Consider the following 6,101-nt stretch of genomic DNA (forward strand, 5'->3'; position numbering starts at 1 on the left):
GAAATTTGGGAAATTTAGGTCACGCTTAGGAAAAAATAATATGGTTTAACTGTAAGACTTTGGACTTTGCAGTCACAAGGATACACGTGACTATGTTCAACTTCCTAACTTCCTAAACCTGACCCTCAGTTTCATCATCAGAAAAAAATGGGAAAGTTAGGCGATCAAACCGTGGAGGGCCTTAAAGACGGGTTGATGGAACTGAGCAGGCTGGCACAGGGACGCGGGTGACCAGGCTGCACAGTGACCCATGTGACAAGTACTTGCAATAGCACTAGATGCGAAAACAAACAAACAAACAAAAAACCGTGTTTTCTGTTTCAGCTATAGACTCCAGAAAAATAGAAAAAGAGGTTAAAAACATACAGGATTTGGCCCCAGATTTTATGTAAGAAAGGAAGAAATGAAACCCAGGGAGTTTCATAGAAACAGCCAGAACCAGATTGTAGAGGACAGTTATGTGAGTTTGGTTTATGCTTTGGGTTCTGTTTTGCCTACATAAAGGCAAAGAGCTGACATATTATATTTTAATATAATCATAAATGGTAATGGAGCTTTAAAGATGCTGAGAGAAAAAACAATTTTCAGAGTTTTCTAATTTCCCCCCAAGATTTTATTTATTTGTTTACTTATTTACTTGCTTACTTATTTATTTGTAGTCCCAATATTATTCTTATGTATGTGGGAATCAGTAGGAGTGGGAAGACTTGGGGTTTATAGATTTTTCCATGAAAGCACACAGTTCTAACTGGTCATTTTCATTCCAGAACTTTTCCCTCTTTTCACTTACACTAGATGCTCAAGAGAGGGGCCCTTCATTCCTTTCCACTGTTTTATTCCAATCCTGTCGCTACTTTCGTATTCTTCTCCTTGTACTGGAATTATATATAGCTTTGCGAAAACCTGTCGTATAAAATTAAAATCGCTTTTCCTTTGAATATAGTAGTTGCAGCATCCCTTCCACTGGTTGAACAATGTGTCCTGAGAGGCAGGAAAAGTCTTGCATGGTAAGTTACAAAAGGCAGGACTTCCCTCCCAGAAAAAGTGGCAAGAGTTTCCTTGGCCAGGGCTTTAGCAAGTGGTGTCAGAAGCTTAGAAGTGACCATGGGACGCAACATTTTCAAATTTTTTAGTTAAAAAGAAGCTCAAGGAACTTTCTCCATAATTTTGCTTAAAACACAGAATTTCTATACTTTGTTTCTACTTTTTTTGGTCATTGAATTCTTATAAACGTATACTTCTTCCTTACCCATATTGTAAAGTTTCTTTATGGGAACATCCTACTCACTAGCACCTCCTTGGTCCTTCATTGGAATGCTTTTCCCAAATGACACTCTTGTGATTTTTTGTTGTTTGTTTGTTTTGGATAGTGGGGAAATATTCACATAAAGGAGTTGGTATTTATGGTCCATAAGCCTAGAAACGGTTAAGGGCAAACAGGCTGACATCATGTTAGGAGACTGCAAGAGGCAGGGTGCCTGGGTGGCTCAGTCAATCGGGCATCTGACTCTTGATTTTGGCTCAGGTCATGATCTCACAGTTGGTGAGATCAAGCCCCTCATAGGGCTCAGTAGGGTTCTGTGCTGACAGCCTGGAGCCTACTGGGATTCTCTCTCTCCCTCCCTCTCTGCCCTTCTCCCGTGTGTTCTCTCTCTCTCTCTCTCTCTCTCTCTCTCTCTCTCTCTCTCTCTCTCAAAAATAAATAAATAAACTTTAAAAAAGAGAGAGACTGTAAGAGGTAATTTAATATTTTAAAAACTGTGCTATTGACTTCAAATATTTGTGTGTCTTTTGCCTTTATTAGCATCAACAGCAATAATTCATTAATGCAAAACACCTTGTTAAGCACAATGTATGCATTCTTTCACTTAGTATAACCAGATGAGATACTTGATTATCCCTATTTGATACTAAAGGAAATTAAAGTCCAGAAAGGCTAGGGGCCCACCACCACATAGCAGAATCCAGATCCGAGCCCAGGATCACCTGATTTCCCACCTAGAGCGTTTTCTTCTATGCCATGGTTACCTCCTCCAGGAAGAGGAGGAGGAGAAAGAGGAAGGTAACACGAATATCTTAAAAATTAACAACATACTTGCTAAATGCCAGCACCATTCCAACTACTTTTTATACACAGTAACTAATGGAATCATCACAGCAAACCTGCGAGAGAGATTTCTTTGTTACCCTCATTGTGTATATGAGTAAACTATTCCAAAAAAAAAAAAAAAAAGAGAGAGAGAGAGAGAGAGAGAATAAGTCATCATATGGACCAGAAAAGGAACCAGATCTTCCACAGGTCATCCAACAATTCTACAAGTAAAGTATCCCTAATAACCAAGAACTTGGATCTAAGTCACAGTATTTGATAGTCACTGGGAACATCGACCTGACCTCTCAATATTTTTGCCTGGAATTTATGCCACTCAAGATAAAGGTAATCGTGGGAATAAAAACACAGGAAGCTTTATTAGTTAATAGCACTGTTTTGTGACTGAAGGACCAGCTGGTGTCAGGACAGGGGGCTTTAACAGGAGAAGGAGGACTAGCAGACCACAGGGTGCCCAGGAGGAAGGGAAATTGCCAAGGGGAGGAGGGTGTGAGGGGACACTCCTGGGGAAGGTTAAGGCACAGGACACCAAACTCGCCCCCTTCACGTTTTCCTGGGCTTGGTCTCCCTAAAGCCAAACTCATATTTGTGATGCATAAATGAGATGAGACAATTAGGTGCATACCCCGTGTTCCAGAGAAGATGCTGAATTAAAGTACATTTGGTTTTTACTAACGAAAGAACATATTACACTTTGTGTGAGATTAGATGTTAGGAGCTGTACATCCAGCTCTGCCAAATATTAACTCACGTTAACCACGGGCTGCCCAACCTATCATTCACGTGACAACTTCAGAGTTTTAAATGGCGCATTAAATTGTTCCTCTAGGTTGATGCTCCTCCCACACTGAATGTCACAGGTGATATGCCATCCTACCTGCGTGGGTGTGTAATGCTGTGAGCGACCCCGTGGCAAAAAGAGAAGTGCAAACAGAGTGAGGCAGGGTTCGGATTGAGTCCGGATCATGCTACATCCGGGTGTGATATTGAATTAAGTTAATCCGTGAGTACTTTCCTAACTGTGGACTGAAACATCTCATTCTCAAGAAGTGGTTTTGACTTTTAAGCAGAGGATACTATAAAAAGTAGACTCTTACACGCTCTCCTGAAGCAAAACACTGTATTTGCTTTAAGTAAATAGCCTTCTCAAGGTAATAAATAATTAAGGCACCTCAAAATAAAATAATGTATGAAGCTCTGAATTTCTAACCAAAAAGACTTCCCAAGATCTACCTTTGGATGAGGATGAAAGGATCACAACTACATGCAAAAAGCATTACATTCGGGGCGCCTGGGTGGCTCAGCCGGTTACGCGTCCAATTTCGGCTCAGGTCATGATCTCACGGTCCGTGAGTTCGAGCCCCGCGGCGGGCTCTGTGCTGACAGCTCAGAACCTGGAGCTGGCTTCGGATTCTGTGTCTCCCTCTATCTCTGCCCTTCCCCCGCTCATGCTCTGTCTCTCTGTCAAAAAATATATAAACATCAAAAAAAAATTTTTTTTAAAAAAGGGGGGGACCACTCTGCTCTAGGTGTCACATGGACCCGAGCACTAATTATTTTCTTAGATTCACCATCTCGGTTGCTTCATCCTCTCGGTTAGACCTTAGACGTTCTCACCTCTGAAATAGGCACCTGCTCTGCCTGCTTCCTTGTAAGGTTCAAGTGCGGAGGCAGCAATGAACGTGGAGTGGCACCCATACCGATGGGACACTACTCGTGTCCTACAAATCAGGACACAGTTCTACATAGTATACAAAGTACACACAGCAGTGCCACACCGTGCAGTCTGGCACAAGCCCCAGCCTCAGACTGTGCCTGATGCCGCTCTCGGGCCTTGCGGTACTGTTCTGGAAAAGTTATTTTGGAAGGTGGAAATCACCAAGAGCACCTTAGAGCTAAAGCAGGATGGGAACTTGCTTCAATGTCCTGTCGAGGAGAAAGGGCCGGAAGGAGCCAGGCGTTCAGCAACCTGAAATTCTGGGAACGACTCAAGTTTACAGGAAGACAGCAAATAACATTCTTAAAATGGGTTAAGTCAGAGACCGGGGCAAATGGGGCAGGCGCCTGTCCCGGGACCTCTGTTGGAATGGGTTGAAGAGGAATGGGATGAGACTAGTGATTCTGTTGCCCTCTAGAGGGTATGGAAGTCCTCAAGTCTGTGAAAAACAAACACTAGGCACTGGCTGTGGCTGTACCTGGATGGTGGGACTATCGGCGGGCATGTGTGTGATTTTTACTCTCTGGTTTAGACTCTCTAATTCTTCCCTAATGAAAAATGTGTTATTTCTGCAAAAAAAAAAAAAAAAAAAAAGATGTTGTTTATATAAACCGGAAATATAGAAAATGTAGCTTTAAAATTCCATATTATATGCTTAAAAAAACGAGACGTTTTCCCACTTCCCAGGCACATTGTTTTACAGGTCTCATCTGTGAAGACAGAAGAAAACGTGCTTCCTGACCATCAGCCACTGTTCCCGGTAGGTAACCAGTCCTTCGACTCCCTTCCGGGAGTTGCATCGGCCTACTACTTGGCTTGGGGCACACTCCGCTAAGAAGGGATTGGTTGTGTGAAGGGGTGTGGCACAAAGAACCCTCAGGAATATAGGCCACGGAGCTAATGAAGTGCCCCAAGGAAAGAAAGTCTTACCTATCAGCCATGAATTCTCTCCCCCCACACGGGAGACCTGAGGGCACGTGACCTAGGAATGTGCATCCCAAGATAATACTACCTTCAGAGAACTCTACTTATAGGTAAGTAACTCTCCTTTATAGGAGGTATCTTTGTGTGGCACACTGTTTATGGGAGCAATTTGAATTGAACTTTAAATGAAAAAGGCATATCTCTGTAAGTGGTAATAATTTTAGTCATCTCGCTGTGGCTAGGGGTTGTGGAATTCATTAGCACAGATTAACATATAAAGTGGGTGAGATATCTAATAGCAAACGGAGAGGTTTAGGGGCCTTAATTCATCACTGAATGAACAGCGTGTACAGTATTAGGGACTATGAAATTTTTAATTTACACAAAGTGTCCAAGAATATAGGGAATAAATTTAAACCCAAAACAGATAATGGAGCTATGCCCTGCCTGGCTGGCAAGTTGAATTGTTTTTACACTGAGTGAAGAAAGCTAATTATCCCAAGCACAAGGAGACTGCTAAAAATAATAAGATTATAAGGAATAATTTGCTGATATAATTACAACAAAATTGGGTACACACAATCGTCAGATACATGTATTGCTTGACCTGGGTGAGAAAGTGAAATAAATCCTTCTTCTATAGCCTTCGTAAATTTGTTTTTATCATCTCCAAGTGCTGTTTGCACAGGCAGCACAATTTGCATGTGTAATGTGGCTGTACAAATTGACAACAAGTAAATTATTCAAGGAAATAGGCTGGTCGCGGGTCTGAACTATCTCGCAAAGCCTATTCATTTTGAAGAATCACTGAGACGTGAAACTCATACATCAACCGTTTTCTGACAATCCTCAGACTTATTGTCTCCTAAAATGTCATTATGGCTATTATTTATGAAGCTAATTCATTTATTAATATATATTTAACTCTGACTTGTCATGCACCTTAGCAGACATTCTGTGCACTGCATATTTTTGTACAGATGAGAGACTTTTGCATGCTTTAATGATTACTGTAAGCTGCTATAGATTTATAGAATGCAGCTTTATTATCTACTCGCGTTAATACCTTTTTATAACTTTTTTTTTTTTTTTGCTTCAGGCCGTCAGATATAAATGGCAAATGACACATCCAAAGATTGTATAGGAATGAGATTTTCCAAGAGTTTGTTGAATTTTAGAACAAAATGGGCAATCTGTCAGTGAAGGCCTAATTCACCTAAAAAGATGGATATACCCCAATTATGTTGAATTTTGCTGACACACGTAAGGCTGCAGTTTTTCAAGAAAAAAGGAGAAGATGCACGATTCATTGAGCTCTCTCCTTCTGAGAAGACAGCCCACACTTTCATG

Source organism: Felis catus, chromosome D2 (assembly GCF_018350175.1).
Source record: "Felis catus isolate Fca126 chromosome D2, F.catus_Fca126_mat1.0, whole genome shotgun sequence".
Lineage (NCBI taxonomy): Eukaryota > Metazoa > Chordata > Mammalia > Carnivora > Felidae > Felis > Felis catus.